Consider the following 20,839-nt stretch of genomic DNA (forward strand, 5'->3'; position numbering starts at 1 on the left):
GCTGCCCAGGGAGGTGGTTGAGTCACCATCCCTGGAGGTGTTTAAGAGAAGGGTAGGATGTTGCGTTGAAGGACATGGTTTAGTGGTGTTCATAGGGCTAGGACAAGATTGGACTCAATCATCTTGAAGGTGTCTTCCAACTGAAACTGTTCTATGATTCTATGAAGAGGTACCAGCTTCTCAATGTAATTTTTTTTTTTAACTTCTCAGAGGCCTTATTTCCATTTATGATTCTCTCCCTTTCTTTTTTTGTCACAAGTCAGAGCGGTAGGGACTGAACTCAGAATTTCCAAGCAACTTTATTTCTACTGTGTTGCTGATAACAACACCTGGTGTTTCATTATCCTGCAAGACCAGTGCAAAAGAGAGATGTGGTTTGATGAAAGAGGCAATCATATCTTTTCCCCTCCCCAGATGGCCAAGTTTATCACTGCATCCCTCTGTCCACCTCCTCCTTTCTGCCTATTCAAGCATTTGTATCATTACACAAAAGATCTAAATTACAATTAATGCTTAATAAAAACAACTTTAATTGGTTACGTTTCCCAGGCTGGTCCAGTTCACTCTAATTAACAGTCTCATAAAAGCTTAGGGAGGCACAAGGGAGGAAGCAAAGCATGGCCAAGACTGCTGCTTTCAGCAGCAGAGATGAGTTACAGGGTCTCTAAAACTGTGGCCTCAGACTGTTGTTTCACACACAGCTCAAGGCATTCATCATTCAGTAACTTACACTGCTCTTTGTGCAATCTCATCCCTTTTCTTTCACCTACTTCAAAATCCTACCTGTTTTCAACTAATCTAAATAATTCTGGTTTGTTCACTAAAGTTGCCATCTCAGCACCGCCCCTCTTTCAAAACAAGCACGCTTTTCAGGAATAAATCCCTGTTACCCTTGCATACTGCTGACCTATTTTCCATAATTTGTTTTTTGTCTAATCTACAGCAGATTTGTCACCACTTGAGTAGTTACCTAAACTTCATGCAAATTACTCAAATTGCACCATCTTCCTTAGAGGAGATCAAATTAAGACAGAGGCATAACAACACTTTTAAAGTGCCATTTCCTGAGTTCAAGAGTAAACAGAATAACGCACACACTTTGTGGATGGTTTCGCTTTCATCCATCCCACCCCCAAAAAAGGTGAAAGCATGGAAGTAATATACACACTGGAGAGGCACATGCCCAAGTGCTTTTCTTCATTAAAAAAAAAAAAAACCAAAACATAGATGTCTACATAAACACTCTTTTAAGGTTAAGAACAGCAGGGAAACAGAACAAACCGTCAATCAGGGTTAAAAGGAGGCAGACACTGTTAAACTCCACATTTGAACATTTCAATTTTGCAGTAAGGTTTTCTTTGCTGCCCCTTAATGAATTATAAACTAGCTAAACCCAAGCTGGTGTCAAAATGCACAGGAACTCGTTACCAGTTTCCCATAAACGACACGTGAATCCCAGTCAAGCCAGTCAGTGAAGCTAGTCGAGTCTAATGCCTCCTTGAAGAAATGTATATTTTGCTTTAACTCTTCACACTTATTTTTTTAAACTGGAAAAAGACTACTTTTAGGAAACCAAGGGAAGGCAAGTACTATTATCTTTCCTTTCTGAAGCTTCTTTTCTTCCAACTACGAAAGGAAAGCTTGAAGAAACTTGGAAGAACAAGCAAAGGCTGGGGTTTTCAGTAAGAAGCAACTTCAAAAATCAAAACTTCCACTTCCACTGCATCCCTGGGCAGGATCTTCAGGCACTTCCACTTTCCAGTTTCACAGAGCACATCAAGTTTCAGACTATCTGGTCCGCTCTAGTACCTTGTTATGGCCAGCTCTGGCTATTTCAGAGGACAGTACTAGAACATCTGTAACAGGTAATTAATATGCCAACAGGGTTTTTCTCTTGTCCTTAGGAAGTTAGAACTATACTAATATTTTATAACTATGAATCGATTCAGTCTAAAGGCAAGGCTGTTCTTTTAAAAATAAAAATAAAATCTGAAAATTCTGTGACAAAGGCTACGGTTTCTCACTGAAATTAATAAAGCTCATAGTGTTCTCACAGAATGATATGATTTGAAGAAAACATGGGGAGAAACAAAGAGATTAGAACCTGTGAATTTTCATTTACTAAAACCAGCAGGTTCCTCACTCTTTTTTTGTGATCTATCCTCTGCTACTTAGAGGCTCAGAATAGTTCCTTCATATTAACAGTCATAACTTTTTCACAGTTTGATTTAATAAAAAAAGCAAGCAACAAAAATTAAAAAACCTTGGACACGTGTATTCTAAACAGTGTAGGCAAGAAGAATCCTTGAAATTAATGAAATGCACTTCTCTTTCTCTCTTCACATGTAACCAGTTTGAAGGCAATAATGAATAGAATGTAAGAAGAGCACACATACACACAGAAATGAAAGAACATTAAAATAATCTTTAAAATAGAGAAGTTAATACTTTTGTAAGGCACTGACAGCAAGATAATGTTACCTAAAGAATTAATATCTGGAAGAGGAAGTTAAAATAAAGTGATTAAACTTGCCAGTGAACTACAACTTGAGTTTAAAACAATCTTTTAAAATTTGATCAGTAAGCTTTGTGAGACTTTCCAGATACATATATCACACTGCTGGACTTAGAAGCCTGGTGACTGAGTAAATTGAAATTTGAATAAATGTAAGATAATGCATTCTGAGAAATGCAATCTAGTCTGAGCGTAGAAAGGAAGAATATCTCTCAAAAAACACACAGTAAAAATCACTACAAATTAAAGATTTAGTCAATGATAACACAGAGGTAGATTTAATGTACGTGGTTTTTACTGCAGCATCAAATATTTTTGCAGCAAATTTAGCTCTAAAAGTAACTTGAAAGGGCAACTGCCAGTCTTCTACCATCTTGGGGTAGTATGGATGAATATTAAATTAATACTTATTTATACTGCAGATGAATAAAGGCAAAAGAAATGGACAGGCAACTGTACAATGTCAGATATTACTGCAGAAAACTAGTGAAAATGTGTAAGGAGCAGTGAGAACAACAAATTACTGGGAAGAGGTCAATACTCTTCTGTCTTATTTACCAAATCCACAACTTTTAAAGCAGATACAGAGTATGATAATGATGTGACAACAACGCAATATATCTGCAGGTAACTCATGGCCTCACTATGCAGAAAAGTGCTATATTTTACCTGTTTTAAACTAATTTCTAGTCTAGTCAATCTCCAGCACAGACTGAGCAATGGCTGAAGCAGAGCAGAACGATTGCATTTCCACTTGCACATCTCTTTGGCCATGACTGGAAATTATTTCTCTTCATGGTGGAAAACCAATGTCAGTAGAAAGGACTTAGAAACACAGTAAATCACAAGAGAGGATAAAGTGTGCAGCCTTTGTACATGGAGGACAGCAGAGAAATCCATGCCCACCCACACACAGACTGGACATACAAGAAAGGCAGAGTGAGAGGTTACTTCTGCTGCCCCATGGCAAGGGCTGAGAAGCACCTCTTGAGCTTCATGAGAAAAAAGTTACATCTTCCCACTCCCCATACACCACCACAGACATCAGATGGAGCGAGGCGCAGGCGTCCACGTTAAGAACCAGCAAACTAGCGCTGCATATGCTGAAGTGAACATATTTAAGCACTGGGAAGTTGGAAGCTCTTTGTCTACACAATTCAGGTCATCTAAATAGACACTTTCCTATCAAAATAAGGTAGTCAAGAAGAAGAAATGATGAGTTTAGAAATCTGTGTTTACTCATAAGAAAATCCTGAAACACTGAGCTGTTATATTCTGATGCAGGTAAAGAATAAGGATTAACTGCAAATGCTGGATAGGGAAGATCAGAACAGAATTTCTGTGTAGCACAAATCCATGTAGCTGGGAGAAAGGACGTGAAAAGAGGCTAAATATCAGAAGAAAATCCTTAATGGGGTGATAGATCAGACTGTGAAAGTTTCCCAAGGGAAGAAGCAGAATCCCCACTGCTCAACGCATGTAAAAGCAGTGTGGACAAAGAACGACAAGATAGGCTACAGGGAATAACTCAATACATTGCGAGAGGATGGTTCAGATGACCTAATAATATAACAGGATTTTAAATGACTAGATAATTCTATTATCATTAACCACATTCACAGCACTACAAGCTAAAACACTGTTGCTATGGTAATCAATCCTCACGCGTTGTTGCAGAAAATGACTGAGATACAAGGGATCGAAATGAATTGAACCAGCCTTTCCTATTCTCAATGAGCTCAATGTACCAGTCAGCTGGGAAACTAACACGAACATTTACATCTCGCTTCCCACAAGCCTTCTAAAATATATAGTAAAGCACAACAGAGTGTCTGTCACTCAAATGTGGGTTACCCTTAGACGGAAGAGTCAGTTCAGATTCAAGGTGGGCACAAGGCTCCAGCTCAGAGAAGCTGCTAGAAACGACTGGATTGCTCTGATCATCTCCCTTTGAATCCTGAATCCCCTTCTCTTTAATACTGCCTGAACAGTCTCAGCCCAAAGGGACACGATGGAAAGACCAAGGCATGCATGCTTCTGCTCACGTTCTATGACAGCCCCACCTCATGACTCTATGAGACCAATTCCTTTCCTACGCAGAAAGAAAAAAAAAGGACAGCAGAGGCACTTTCTAAGCAGCCCCATGCACCACAAACCATAGTGAAAGTATCCTACTTTTTATTCCTGAATTATACTCCCCACTGAAAACATGTAACTTTCTAAGATTCAAGGCACAGGAAAGCAGATGATCAGCAGTCCTTTTATCACATATTATCAACCCTAAATCAATTCCATTCCTGCACGGACGTTAGTTATCGCAGTGTTGCAACAAAGTGCACATCCCACAAGACACTGGAAAATGCATACTGGTTTGCTCACTCAGCTTCCCCTTTTCCTTAGGGTAACAGTATTTTTCAGGAAATCAGGACATTAAACTTGGCAGTAATAAAATCCTTAGAGCCAGGAAAAATTCTGGAACTCAGATTCTGAATAGTGGAATTCCCTGGTGCCACTCAAACAGAGTCTGTTTGAATCTCTATTAGTAAAACTGGAAAATCTCACTGTTTTTCTAATGACAACTGAGAATTTAAAATAAAAGACTACCACTCCTCTGCCTCCAAACTAAAAAAAAAATCAGCAGAACACAACGGGAACTGAGTGGGAACAAAAGTTTAATTACTCAGTGAAAAAAACACCGTATTTTCCCAGTTTTGTAACATTGTAAAAAAATGATTACAGAATGTATTCAGGAAAAAACATAGGTATATGTAGACAGAAGACAAGACAGCTAACTCCATTCCTTGGAATTTCACATTAATGCTTCCTTTCAAAAAATGTTTTCTCAAGTGAAGAAATTATTTCATTTAGTCTTTAATAGTCTACAGCATTGTTAAGAAAAACAATTTAAAGCAGCCCACACAAACAGGAAGGGTACAATAGATCATAGGGGCCACGTATTCCAAAAGGAACATGTTTTTACCTGCTAGTGCTGGTATTTTAATGTAACTCTTGCTCATTATTTTGTGGACATAAAATATTAATTAGTAACCAGGAAGGTGGAAAAAAAAACCCAACACAACATCCCAACATCAAAAAGGAAGCAGGTCCATATTCCGGTTTGAAAATCAACTATGAGCAAGAAGAAGGTAAAAATAAACTTTAAAATCCTCAATTACAAAATATCTGAAAGAGACTAAAAATAAACCAACTTGTTTTTTAAAAAGTCATTAGATTTGACTTGAAGGAATGTTTTATATTCTAAGTGAGAAGCAAAAAACATGACAAGGAAAAGATCAGGTCAGCAGTAGAGTTTTCAGTATTCACAAACACATACAGAAGCAAATATATGATGGATGTGCTATATATACAGCTACCCTTGTACATTAACAATTATTTACATAATGTATTTTTTTATAAAATCTTCTCAGAATAAACAGATCAAATTAATCAGAACATTCTTGAAATGCTAGAACATGCCTGAATTCATGAGACATTTATTCAACTGATGAAGATACATCCTTTTTATTGAAAACAGTCTGTAACACACTGTATGTATATTTTGTTTCTATTTTAATATATTTCATTAGTATTTTTCTTGGAATTTAAACAAAAACGTTCCTGCTTGTGTGAGTTTCAAGTCATTAGTGCCAAAACTTCAGTCAATGTTTCATGAGAAAATTACTGAATTATGTCTGTTTATGATTATAACACAGATTTCTCAGGAAAATTATTCCCTCTTGGGCATTAAAAAGTAAATGAGTATGAAAGACTAGAATGTGTTTAATGTGACCATGCTAGCTTTTCCCGCCAAACTGCTTCAATTTAATCCAAACTAATTTTTTAAACTTAAACAAAGTCTAACAAAAGTTATTTCACTTCCAAAAATGATGTGTATTTACTAGGAGACTCGGTAAAAAAAAATCATTAAAAAAATCCAAATTGTGAAGGCCAAGAATTTTACAATGCAACTGCCATAAATATTTTTTAATTTATTTTATTTATTTTTTAATATAAGTTCATGGATGAGTCAAAAAGAGCATGTGTGAGAAAAAGAATGAAATCCCAATGCAACTGAGAAATTAAACTGAAAAATTAAATCAGGGAGCCAAAAAACAGACACACAGATGGTAAAAACTGGCAAAAATAAAAAGCAAAAATCATGCTCTTAAGTACCAACAGATGCAGTGACTTTAAAATATTACTCCTTGAGGATACACAAAGACAATAATCCCAGATTGTGATTTCTGGGCCAGTCTACTGCAGCGCTAGAGCCACAAAATACACCGTATTGTACAGAGAAAAAATGACGTGCCAGAGACAGTGATATCTGCACTGACAGTCTACTAAAATAGACGGGAAGAAAATTAAACTATCCAACACTGTGAAATTAGCGTCTCCAGGAAAAAAAAATAGAGTAACTGTGTAAATGAGATAAGAGAGGTGACTTGCAGAATCCATTTACAGATTTATAATACTACAGGACTAAGCATGAATTGGTTATTTGAGTATTTCTGAAACATAACTTCTTGAAATGATATTCAAGCTTTTTAGTTCTGGATAGAAGCAAGACGGTGCTTACCAGATTTTGCATTGTTAAATTTTGTCACACTAATAGCTTTGCTGACCCAGGTCTTATCTAGGGTCTCCCTGAATTCAGTCATCACAATGACCTAAAAGCTATCCCAGTTCAGACTGTTGGTATTAAAACAAGGAAAGAAAAATAATCCAAGATTTGAAAACTGAGAAACTATACTCTTGAAGTTCAGCCTTTCCTGAAAGATGACCTTAAAATCACAACTTGAAATGAATACTCACTTAGCTGTAGTACTTTCAAAATCCATTACTTAAAGAGTAATTTTCCAGGTTGTTACATGAATTAAAATGATACTGCTATGCATGACCGAACACACCCAGCATCTTATGCCATCACCATAACTTCAGGGTAGCTGTAGATATACAACCACAAAAGTCACTGCTTTTTTTTTTTTGCTAAAAATCAAAGTCAAATTAAAAGGAAACAAAATGATATTTCTTCACCACCTCTATTAGTATCCAGTTTACATTAGGTGTTTTGTTCTCTGAAACAATTACTGAAGTTATCAGGATAATCATAATATCAGGAGGGTGACTGAGAACTCTGCAACATGAATGCGTTCAAAAACAAAGTTACATGGAAAACATTTGTCATTGTCGTGGTTTTGGCTGGGATAGAGCTAATTTTCCCTTTTAGTAGCTAGAATAGTGCTGTGGTTTGGCTTCAGTATAAGAATGCTGATAAAATACTGATGGTTTTAGTTGTTGCTGGGAAACCAAGAGCTTTTCCACTTTCCATGTTTTGCCAGGGTGCAGGAGCACAAGGAGCTGGGAGAGGGCATGGCCAGGACAGCTGACCCAAACCAGCCAAAGGGATATTCCGTGCCATAGAACATCATCCTCCGTTTATAAACTATGGGGGGCTGGCAGGAGGGGACAAATCGCTGCTGGGGCATCAGTTAACAAGCAGTGAGCAACCACATTGTACATCACCTGTCCCTTTCTTAATTTTTGTATCTTCCTCTCTCTTCATGATATTCCTTCTCATGACAATTATTATTGTCATATTTTATTAATGTTAATATATTTTAGTTTCATTTAGTTTTTAAACTGTTCTTCTCTCAACGCACAAGTTTTACTTCTCTTTTTTTTTTCAGTTCTCCTCCCCATCCCACTAGGTGGAGGGAGGAAGGAGCAAGAAGCTGCATTGTGATTAGTTGCTGGCTGAAGTTAAACCACAACAGTCACAAAGATTTCCAAGTTATATGCGGATGCATTAAAACATGTACATACACTCATATTTATATGTGTGGCATCAATGACGGCACTTTAAAATATTGTTCCTAAAAGTACACAGTTAATAAACTATATCACAAAATCATAGAATTGTCAGGGTTGGAAGGGACCTTAAAGATCATGTAGTTCCAAACCCCCCTCCATGGGCAGGGACATTCCCCACTAGATCAGGCTGCTCAGAGCCCCATCCAGCCTGGCCTTAAAAACTTCCAGGGATCGGGCCTCCAGCCCCTCTCTGGGCAACGTCTGCCAGTGTCTCACCACCCTCATGGGGAAGAACTTCTTCCTAACGTCCAATCTAAACCAATCCATCTCTAGCTTTAAACCATTCCCCCTAGTCCTATCACTACCTGACATCCTAAAAAGCCCCTCACCAGCTTTCTTGTAGCCCCCTTGAGATACTGGAAGGCCACAATAAGGTCTCCTCGGAGCCTTCTTTTCTGCAGACTGAACAGCCCCAACTCTCTCAGTCTGTCTTCACAGGAGAGGTGCTCCAGCCCTCTGATCATCCTCATGGCCCTTCTCTGGACATGCTCCAGCACGTCCGTATCTTTCTTGTGCTGTGGGCTCCAGAACTGGATGCAGTACTCCAGGTGAGGTCTCACAAGAGTGGAGCAGAGGTGGAGAATCACCTCCCTCAACGTGCTGGCCAAACAGGTATGGAAGCATACTTCATTTAACTCATATATATGGATGAGCAGTAAGAATGCTGAACTATAAAAACAAACGGAAAGTTTGCTGTAATGTTAATTGACACAAATTAAATAATTTTTTTCTTTTGCGGAGCCTCCAAAGTCAGATGACCCAGAAAGGTCTCACTTCTCATCAGGATCACTTCTCTCTGGCACATCCAGCAGCTTCCAGCTAGCGCAAGCCAACAGAGCTTCAGCAGTCGCTGTTTGCCCTCCTGGAACAACACGGGAGGTGGTTTCAAAATGACTCCCACCATTCCGAAACAGTGCCAACTGCACGCTGCAGATGCAAGCTCTGCTCTGTATTCACCCAAGGTGTCTGAGATTTGGCTTTAAAGACAGACAAGTCAATGCATGCCTGACACCAGCATGCTGAAACCCCTGGGGGACCGGCATGAGAGCGCAGAACTTCTCTTCAGCTGTGCTTCCTTCTGTATTTACATGCACAAAGTGTATCAAATGCAAAAGTAGATGTAAAACAAAAAAAATTCATCAGAGAACTGCCTTTCAATGATATAGTAACATAGGTTCACACAGATTCTGATATAATGATTTCTTTTGGAGGTTTTTCTACACATTTCCCAAAGCAACATCCCTGAAACTGTCCCCTGAAACACCAGTATGGTGCTGAAGTGCTTCCTACCCAGTTATCTTCAGCTTTTCAGGAAGACTGACATTTCTTAATTTAGGAGAAAAATGTCCAAGAGCCACAAGAATTTCACCTACTTGGTGTGCTGTGATACACACTATCTTACTGTAACACAGTGTAAGATACTTCTTTTGTACAGAGACTAGTTTTACTGACCTTCAAATCACCAGCAAAATCCATCAATTCTGATGAGAGGATGAGTTAAGAGAGTCTTCATTAAGAGAAAGCTATTTATAGTGACACAGTGTAACTACAAGGAAGAAATACCGATGGGCTTGCTTTATGAAATCTGTGCTTTGTTGTAACAATTATTGCCTAGAAAATCAAGATAAATAAAAATGGTATGATGAAATACTCAATGTAACTTTCAATAATTTTAAATAGAGATGCTCACAGATATGACCGCTTTTCTTTTGGGACATTTAATTCAGTCTGTGCTTTGGATAAACGGGTTGAAATTATAAGCAATCATGAATTCCTACACATTAGGAAAGTAAAGATTTTTGAAGACAAATGCGAGTTATCCAAAAGGAAGAGGAAATTAAGCTTTGATGAAAAGTGATTTAACACTGGCTCCCTGCCTACTATTGCGAAAAAATATTAAGAGGACAAGAGATTCTGCACATACTGGATACTTGACTGCTTGGGTGTTTATTCCACAGTCTGTAAAAAATGTCTGCAATATACAGTCTAGAGGAATATAATTTTTTCTTTGCCTTTTGGAAATAATTGCGTATGTATGCTGCCCTTAACATTAACTTTTAAGCTGTGAAAACAAACAATATTTTAAACAGCAAATGTGCTAAAATAATAATAGCCAACTGATTTTGCTCAATTCATAAACAGTCATCTCTGAACTGGAAAAAAAAGCACAAAAAATTTCAATCCAAATAAAGTTAATCACATGCAGCTGGCATCACAGTGAGTGACACCTCAGTATGGAATCTGGGCAACAATTTTTATTCTTAACATATCACATACAAGAGATCAAAATTTAGAAGTAGGATTAATTTCAAAAGTAAAATCTTTACAGCAGTATATTACAGGAAATCTTTAGTTCATTAATATTTGTAGTGCCACATTCTTCACTTTTCCAATCAATTGTTTCTTCATGGGAACATGAAGAAGTGCTGTCGTGCTCTATTTGTGTATCCTGAGTATGGAATCTTCCTCAACCACAGTAACTGCATCAGTTACAGATAAGTTCTATTTTTTTGCCACAGGAATTCAGCAAAAACCCTTGTCAGTGCCACAAGCCAGTTGGCAGTTAGTTGCTGAGTCTTAAAAAACCACTTTTAATTATTTATTAAATCAGATCAAATAAAAATATTTTTTAAAAAAATAACAAAGGGACTGTTTTTTTCTCCAGTTTTGCATGTACATCCTGATTTCCAAACTGACTGAATTCCTATTATCCCTGCTCGTCCACTCCTCAGCCGTGAAAACCACTTACGTTGACCATTTCATATGGAACTCCAAGTAGTTTCAAGACAATTTTTGAATGGATTTATTTTCAAATCAATCAGGGAATGAATTGGCAAGGCTGGTCTACTAGCTTATTTTCTTGTCCAGTTATACAAATGAAACAAATTAAAATCTTATGGTGTATCGCATCGACTAGGTCATATTATGTAATTCCATTCACTCAGTCACTGCACTCACTAAATCTTGCTGTGTCACTTCAAGAGGAATCATGACATTTATCAAAGTATCCTATAAATTACAGTAACCACTTAATACAGCCACAGAGTACTACATTCAGTAATGAAATGCTCATACTTAAGCAATAAAATCAAGATCAAATTTAAAACCCAAAATAAAACAAAAACCCAGACAAATTACGTCCACATAACTCAATTAATAACTCTAACCTCCACAGGACCATTCCTCTTCACAGCAAAGTGCGACCATGTCATTAAAATGACCTGTCCACACAGGATTTTAAAGAATAAAGCACCCTTCCTAGTTCCATCCACAGAAGATAAATTACCTATCACTTCCACAACAGAAAAGACAAACTTGGCCCCTCTCTGAAAGCATCTTCTTCACAATTCAAGGATAGAAAAATTCAAGGAAAGAAAAAAGTATAAAAATCATTCTGCTACTATTCAATAAATTATATAAAAGTAAGTTTCCCAACGAGATAAAACCTGTCTTTTTCCCTGTCACAAAAAAACCACTCTGACTGTACTTTTGTTCTGTTTGAAATTAACTGACTTGCATGATTCAGCAGTGATCTACCTGATCAATTCTTCTATCTTATAGTAGGAAGGACTACACGACAGACAAATAATATAAATTTTTCTTTTAAATTAAGTAGCACAGAATCATAGAATGGCCTAGGCTGGAAGGGACCTTAGAGATCATTTAATCCAACCTCCCTGTCATGGGCAAGAACGCCTCTCAATTAGATCAGGCAACACATGAGCCATTTAGAACAATTGTATCAGGAGGAAAAAAATAAGAACAAAAAAAAAACCCACTTATTTTTCCATTTCAAATCAAGCAAATTCTACAATGCAAATTAAGTTAACTGAAAAAATAAGCTAATGCGAAGCTTAAGCTGAGGCCAGATTGACTTCTAATGCAGAATTATAAATGCTTGGCTGAGCAACAAAATCAAGGATTGCTTTTTATTATTGTTTGAAAGGAATAAGGAAAAAGAAAGTTTGGAATAACTTTGAATGGTGTATTGATGATAGAACAAAAAAAAAAAAAAAGGACAACATCAAGATTCCCCAGAAAATAAAAAAGAGAAGGGATTTGGAGAGATGAGGTTTAGAGTTGGGCACCTCCTTCTTTCCAAGAAATTGGATATCCTGTAGATATCTGTATTATAACCACAAAGCAAGTATGCAGGAAGAAGAGGTCACAGAAGAGGAAATGAGAACACCATGAAACAGAAGGGGGAAAAAAAGGTAAAATATCAATACCGTGCACTACCAGTACCACTTTCTGAAACAAAAATGCAAAATTTCTTTTTAAGTCTCAAAGATACAAGTAATCACTTACATATTTACACTTTGTTTAAAAGGATAGAATGCAGAATGAGCATAATGTGAATTTTAAATTAAAAATACTTTACCAAGGGCAAGGGAGAATCCTCTATAGACATAATTAACAAAATTGCTTTAATACACTTAAAACTTTTAACCTTTATGGACTTTGAAGTGAACAGTGGAACTGCATCTATTTCAGGTTTGTATGGAAAGGCTGTACTGCCCTGAAAAGTTTTACATTGCTGTAAACTAATGAAATAAATTATCTTAATTTGGTTAGATCTATTTTCATTAACTGTATTACCCACCAAGGGAATGAGGACAAATTTTAATTTTACTAATGTATTGCACTTCTGCAATTTCTGTAATTTGCAGCTCCTGCCCGGTATGGCTCGCTCTGCCGTCACACAGCTGGCTCGTCCCTGCGGGCAGTTTTTGGAGACCCAGGAGCCCCGGCTCCACTGACCACCAGCATCACGAGCAGGGCTACAGGGTTCTAACTCACACCATATTCCCACTGGGGCTTCTGAGGACACGGCAACCAGCATGTTATGAAAATAGCAAGAGCCTTTCTATTATAAACAACTACTTGGGACACATTATATATGCCTGGACTAAAAGGTAAACACACGAGATGATAAACCTCTTTCACAGCATGATGAGAAAAATATCAAGTTCTTTGAAGAAGAAAAGGAAGACCTGAGACATCCTTTAGATGAAACGCTTTTCCAGACCCAGTAAGGGATTTTCAGAGGTCCTTATCTGACCTGCTACCATGGACAGATAGCAGTTGAAAAAAGCCAGAGATAATACCATTATGCAAAGTATTTAGAAAGCAGTCAGGAAACTAAGAGCAATAATTCACGTAAAGCTTCATGCAGCATCTCCATGTAATTTAAAGTATTATTACTTAGATTCCTGGTATCATAAATTTTTTACCATTAACTACCACATCAACGGTATTATTTAGTTTGGTCCAAAAGGGCAGGAAAACAGCAGTGTTTGGCTACTAGCAAGTCTGAAAATGCCTTTCATGTGTGACAACACTCTCAGGAAAGCTCCTGCAGCACAGGGCAGGTCTTTGAGCAGGTAGTAGCAGAGACAGAGTTGTGATCATCTCACTCTACTCAGCACTTGTCAGGCTACACCTGGAGTCCTGTGTCTGGTTCTAGTCACCACAATTCATGAAAGACATGGTCAGTCTGGGCCAGGTCCGAAGGGAGCCATGAAGATGATAAAACAATTAGAGATTCTGCCCTGAGAGGAAAGACTGAAGTAGTTCTGTCTTTTCTTCCTGGAGAAAAAAAGCCTCAGGAACCTCATCACAGTACGCTAGTGCTTAAAGGGCTGCTACAAAGAGGACAAAAGCTGCCTCTTCACAAGGAGCCACATGAAGAAGAAAAGGGTCTATAGCTGCAAATTGCACCAGGAGAGGTTACATCTTGATACAAAAAAATATTTATTTTTTTTTTATAATGACAATAATCAATCACTGGACATGGTAGGGTGCCCATCACTGTAAGGATAGGATGAGGGACAATGGTTTTAAATTAGAGTTGGGCAGATTTAGACCAGGTATCAGGAAGAAGTTCTTTACTATGATTCTACAGTTCTAAGATGGGACCAGACAGAGTGCTAGGTAGTCTCATCTAGGCTCTCTTTACCACAAAAGGTCGCACCAGATGATGAGATCCTTTAAATCTCAGACCAGTTCATCTGCTTACTTATCTGTATGTGTGCACACATCTATGAGAGTGAGAGTGTTTGAGTGTAAGGATACACCTCTGGACATGATACATGTTTTTTTCTATAATAATTAAAACCCATGAGTATTTTTGTAAAATCACCTTTCCTGGGTTTAGTTTGTTTTGGTTTAAAATTCTGGATACAGAATGTAGCATACAGAGCTACATTCTGCCACTGAATTCACATCTACACAGCAGTATATAACTGAAAGTAGACTGTAGCCCCAAAACTCTCTCACCTATTTAATACACAGTATGAAATGACAGATTATTTTTCAAAGGAGAACAAGATAGATGCCAGCATGAAACATTGTTTATAAAAGCATCACCACTACAGCTGTCCCCAAGCAATAAAGCTGTTCATTCCAACCTCCTACCTCATATAAACGGAAACCCTCAGCAATGAAAAACAACTTCAAATCTGTTCATGACTCCAAGACAAATAAGAAGAATCATCTCTTTCCAAAACACACAATTAAGGTCATGTCCATGGATGTGTATTTTGCATAAAAGTGCTAAGATTTCTTAATTCCATGTTTATATTTTCTTAAAATTAATAGATACTGTAGTTCGAAATTTGATTCTGTCTCTGTACATACTGATGCATTCAGCCCAAAGATAAGTCTCTCTAAGGCTTATTCCATGTTCTGTGGTTATACACAAACATTCAGAGAGTATTTAATAAATGTGTATATTAGCATATTCATGTCTAAGCTTTATACAGAAGAACAAAGAGATTCCTCTGAATTAAGAAGACATAACAATTATTTTAGGGGGCAGGAATTAGAGTCTACATAAAAATCAGAAATAGATCAAGTAAAACCTAAAAAGCCAAATGTTTTTTAAATATGGAAATTAAGTTTAGATTTAGAAAACTGGATCTCAGGTCAGTTAGGTTCAAATTCAGATTTAAACCTACAAAGTGATTCTGATTCTCACTACAGAAAAAATCGTGGTAAAAATTTTAACCTTAAAAGCAGAAATCAAATATAGAAATGCCCATCATAAGAGCTTGCTTTATCCTCCCTTGCTGATTTTTAAGCATTCTGACTTGTAATACAGAATCAGTTCCAGCACATTTCCCACATCAAGATGTGTCTGTGGGAACTCAACCACCACGACAGCCTCAGCTGCTCAGCGGGGTCCAGCCCAGGAGTGAACCAGCCGAGCGCATGGATGCCTTGACTCAATGCAGATCTAGGCTCCCATGCTACACAATAGGAGTTTGGATATTTTTATGAAAGTACTCACATTATAGTCACCTAAATACAGGTTTCTCATTTTGGAGCTAACTAGGCATACTGTTTTTTCTAATATAATAGTAAATGCAACACAGGGAGAACACTGAAACAAGTTTACAGAATAATCATTTAATTGTGGTCATGTACAGATCAGTAATAACCCAATACCAGTACACTCTTATGGGAAGGCAAAGGGTATTACAAATTTCATAGTAATTTTGACCATATTACACATGCATGAATACAATATAGGTATGATTAGTCAAAGAAAAACGGGAGAAAAAAAGAAAAAATATGATTACACCTGTGTTTAGTAATGGCTCCAGGGTGTCGAGGTGCTTTTCTGGCAGCCAGACACAGCATGTGGCTGGCTCAGAGCTAGATGCAACCGCTCCTCATCCTGCTGAGCGGAAGGTCAAGCCAGCCCCTCACAGCCTACATTTCACCTGAGCATTTGAGTTTCGGAGCTGAAGGAGTTAACATCTTGCCAAAGTAAAGAAACAAAGGGAGCAGTCAATACCTAATTACCCATAGCAGCAGCAGCAGCTAAGACAAAATATTCTTGGGCCAAATCAAACTTTCCACCTTTTTCACTGTACAAAAGCAAAAAGAGACAATTCCTGTGTCAATTGTGTTGACAATCCCATCAGGCAGAAGCCAGTGTGACAACATGGTCAAGAAATCTTCTTAAGTACTAAAAATGCTGAATTTGCAAGTGGATATTGGACTGGGGGCGCTTTGAGCTGTTGCAGAGGCACGTTGAGGTCTTCTAATCAGTTCTTTGACTAGCATAAACCTCAAGTGAATCCTCTACCAATGCACCGGTCACTGCTTCTACCTGTCCGTAGTTACAGCTACGGCCAATTACTTGATATTATCAGGTGCCCATTCATGCCTTTCTCAGCTGTGTCTGACAGCTCTACTTGCAGAAACAAGCAAACCGCATGAGCCATGGCCTTTTTACTCACTGGTAACACTTTTTCCTCTCGTGATCAGCCTTAGAGTAGCCTGGACAGCCTCCTGGCTACACCCACACAGCCCCAGTCTCTCGTACAGGAACATCCTCTGAAGACCTCTCAAACACAGACAGGCCTCAGCATTAGGCCTGGAGTTTCGAACACCTGCATATCTCTGTGACAGAAATCCTTTATAAGGAATATGACAAGCTTTAAGACCATCTTTGTATTTTATAATATAGATGCTGTCACGGTTCTACGTTCATTAAGGTTGTTATCACAAGAGACAAATTATAAAGTCTCTCTCTCGGAGAGAGGGGAAAGCAACAAGACTGTCTTGGCGTTGTACAGAGGAATGGATAACCAGTTAAAAATTATTCCTCCAACCGAAACCTAGCTAATCCTTTTTCCAAATCTTTAAGTATAACTCCTTACTCATTTTTACAGCAGTTTCAACCTCTGCATGTGAGGAGTTTGAGATAAGTATCCACCTCCTGGGCTTCCCCATCTCCAGGCCATGAAACGGAGAAGCTGCACACCTTTCCACCATAGTTACAGTTGTAACAGGAAACTAGAAACAAAAGCCTAAATACACCTGTTAGACAAGGAGAAACAGAGAAGAGGTGCATTAGTGAAAATAAAAATATTTATATACCTTAGCTACACTGCTCTGAAACACTCAGAACTAAACAAAATCAATGAGCAGCATATCTGCCTCCTTACGTTAAGGCATAAAACAGAAGCAAGGTTTTTGTTGTTAAATGGTAGATTTGACAATACTGGCAAGCTGAAGCATCAGAATCCACAGGAAACTAGTGTTTTAAATTCACTTAACCTACCTCTGAAGCTCTGATTTTTTTCAGCTGACAGTGCTGAAATGCACTAATTTATAGCATCCAAATGTTTTAAGGGAGCATATTCAATCATGTGAAAAGCAGGCCTTATTTTGCTGAAAATACAAGCTGAAGGCAGGTACTCTACAGCTGGAGACACCAGACCATATGCTTCTCGCACATCTGATCTTGTCAGAAAAGGAACTAGAGAAACTGTACCAGATTACTATGGACAGATGTCGAACAGGAATAACTTAGAGAAAGTGTTCTGTACGGCACATTTCTGCTCAAGAAGACAGCAGCAGTAACCAAGTTCTCTTTCCATTTCAGAATACATATAAATTGCTTTAAACTCTGGTTGTTGCTAGATACTAGAAAGCTACTGGGATTTTAGAAATCAGACAGGTTCTGTGGTAATAATCACAGAATTTTACTCCAGCTCACATCTTGCTTTCACACATTGACAAATACAGGTACCTACAAATATCTATCGAACACACATATACATACATATGTATATATATTTAGGCATAGTTTTAATTGAACTCATCTTCTTGTATTTGCAAATCTAATCAACTGCTTCATAGTTAAGCAGGGTCACTGTAGGATTTTGCTCTCCTGCTGCTCTCACACCCCTTCCCAGAGCACAGCACAGCCAGGTGCTCTTAATCCTTCCGCACAGCAGACCCCGCCAGCAGAGCAAGGAATACACCATTTCGGTTTAAGGTGTCTTGATAGCTGATAGTTCCAATATTTGAATAATGAACCTAAAATGACCACCTGAGAGAAGCCTTCTGTATATTTAAATTTAAGAAACTGGTGAAAAGTTTAACTCTTTCATGCATTCCCTTTTCATGTCTCCCTGGTACGAAAAAGCATGAGTCTAGATTTGATCAGGGCCTGAGCAAGTCTTGAGGTGAACTGAAGGAAAAAGGATTTCTCAAATAAAAGTAAAATTACCATACATCTGAATAAATTTCAGAGGAAATAAGATTTTTCAACTATTCCTCAAAGTTTGGTTGCTGTGGGGGAAAAGAAAATGCCATGGAGGGCAAGGTGAAGAACAAAACCCATATCCTTCCTTAAGATATTTCAGAATCAAATTAAAAAAAAATTTTAAGTTTTGTTCCTTGTTTGAAAATCTGTGGGAAAGAATCAATGAAATAATTAAGTGAGAGAGTCAAAAATACAATCCTTAACTTTCTAACTGTATTCTGAAACCCTATTTGGGTTTTGGGCTTTATAATGGTACAATGATTCTTTGGTACATATTTTCACATAACTTAGTTTGTGGGCTTAAGAAACACCAAAAAAAATTCTGAGAAATACTATTCTGTTTACAGGAAATGAGGTACTGTCCACACAACAGTAACCACAGTTCTTTGGCACATCACTTTCACTCCTCAAAGTGCAATTCCAGTGAACATTCACAAGCCAACAAAGATCATCTCTGAGAAGTTTTTCACCTTATATTCAAAAGGAAGAGATGAGGCAAGCTTTGAGATAAGTAACTCAACTCAAGCCAGAAGAGCCTTCATTCAACAACAAGCTTGGGCAGTATGCAAGATGAATTCAGCATTTACCACTATCTTCTCTAAAGGAGAATAACCTGCCACAACGGCAGGGGAGACCAGGACTGTTATTACCCTGGTATCTGGAATGGGCTCTGCCTAGAGATGTCTTGGCACTGTCACTGCCTTACTCTTGGTGCCAGACCTGCTGCCTGACACTTCTGGACACACTGGCAGGGTGGGCAGAGCCCTCCACAGCTCTATCAAGCACACAGGAACAGGACTGCAAGTTGCTAAATTAATTGATTATGCCAGATAGCAAGATTGTCATTTGAGTTTATCTTCACAGAACTAAAAGGCTTACCCAGTGGGAAATAAAAAGCCCACAGAGGAGGCTGAAAGATATACTAGCATTTAAAAACCAAAAGAGCGGAAAAGTATCTCTGTCTGCATCTCCTCCATCCACTGCCAGGCCCTTCCCTTTGCAGAACTCTGCTGCAGCCCACTCTTACTCTGGGATTTCTTATCCTGCGCATACCTTGGTAAACAGATTTCAGTCTAATTAATCACCCAGCTGATAAGATCCTGGTCTTCCAGGATTCATTAATACACTTAAAGAACTAACCCAACTCTCAAAAAAAAATAAAGATCACCACAAACAAACAAACAAAAAGCATAAAACTTGCTCAGAACAAACCTGAAATTCACAATTTCAGACTACAACTACTTAACTCATGTAACAAATACACACTTTTAGACCACGACTAGTGCCCAATTACTTACGTAACTGATAAATAAATCGATCTAGCTAAGCTGTTCAGAGACCAAAATCAGCACAAAAATACATAGGACATCACACATTAAAACATTCATGTAGCCAACATTTTATAAGATGATTCCTAATCCACCTTCTTTTGCCAAGACAACGGTTTCATTAGCTGCCGTGGTGAGACTCTAATGACGCATGGAAGTACGCCTCAAAAACATCAAACAAGCCACAGCTGTCACAGGAGATGCCTTGAAATCTGGGCACCAAATTTCCACTTCAACACATGCAGATACAGAGACAGCAGCTAAACTCAGCCGCACTAACTCTACAGCTTTTGACTGGAAGATCGTAACGGTACTGTCACTATCCTTAAACATGCAGAGGAAAATAGGACCACAGAGCTGTCTTCATAAAACATACAATTTTAAATTAATCTGCAGCTAATAACTACAAGATACAAAAATAATTAATAGCTCACATTTGAGGGTTTTTAGGTTTTTGTACTCTGTGATATTACTTAAGCTCCTTTTTAACTAAGAATGGATTTGAATAAAGAATATTTGGAATATCCTAGGACTCGGCAATGCTGGACTTGAAGATATCAGTGTGGGATTTGAGGGTGAAGGAAACCAGTCCCATGTTGGGTTCTAAAAACCTCTGCCTCCATTTGCAAGGCCCAGTAAGAAGCTTGGGCTATGTCAAATGGAAAACTTAATTTTGCAGCTCCTCTGTATAAAGCAAATTCTGATTTTATGTGACATTGCTGTAAAATATAAAATATGTAAATTTATGGTCAATGTGAAAACTAAATGTTTTCATGTTGCATTGAATAAAGAAGAAAAATGAGGTAATGATCCTTCAGATGGGCTTCCTGTTACATTTTCAGTCTCCATAGTAAAACTGTATTTTCTTTACACATTTGAAGATACTTTTTAGAAAATTTCAGTGACATACAAATACATAAAGAGACTGCTAGGTAATTTTTGTATCAGATAGTTAAACCTCTGTGACTATCAGCTTATTAATAAAAATCCCAAGATGGAATTACTCAGTATCTCAATAAAGCCCAAGATCAAAAGCAGTATAACTGTACACTAAAT

The 20,839-nt window shown here is 37.9% G+C and overlaps 1 protein-coding gene across 1 annotated transcript in view; it reads right to left on the minus strand.

Annotated features, from left to right (window-relative positions):
* The window catches only part of LOC104277702 (partitioning defective 3 homolog), a gene marked incomplete at both ends in the record, with an annotated part of 93,849 nt that overhangs the window by 27,248 nt on the left and 45,762 nt on the right, over positions 1-20,839 (minus strand). The gene's annotated exons all lie outside the window — the stretch shown is intronic.

Source organism: Apaloderma vittatum, unplaced genomic scaffold (genome assembly GCF_000703405.1).
Source record: "Apaloderma vittatum isolate BGI_N311 unplaced genomic scaffold, ASM70340v1 scaffold14170, whole genome shotgun sequence".
Taxonomy (NCBI): domain Eukaryota; kingdom Metazoa; phylum Chordata; class Aves; order Trogoniformes; family Trogonidae; genus Apaloderma; species Apaloderma vittatum.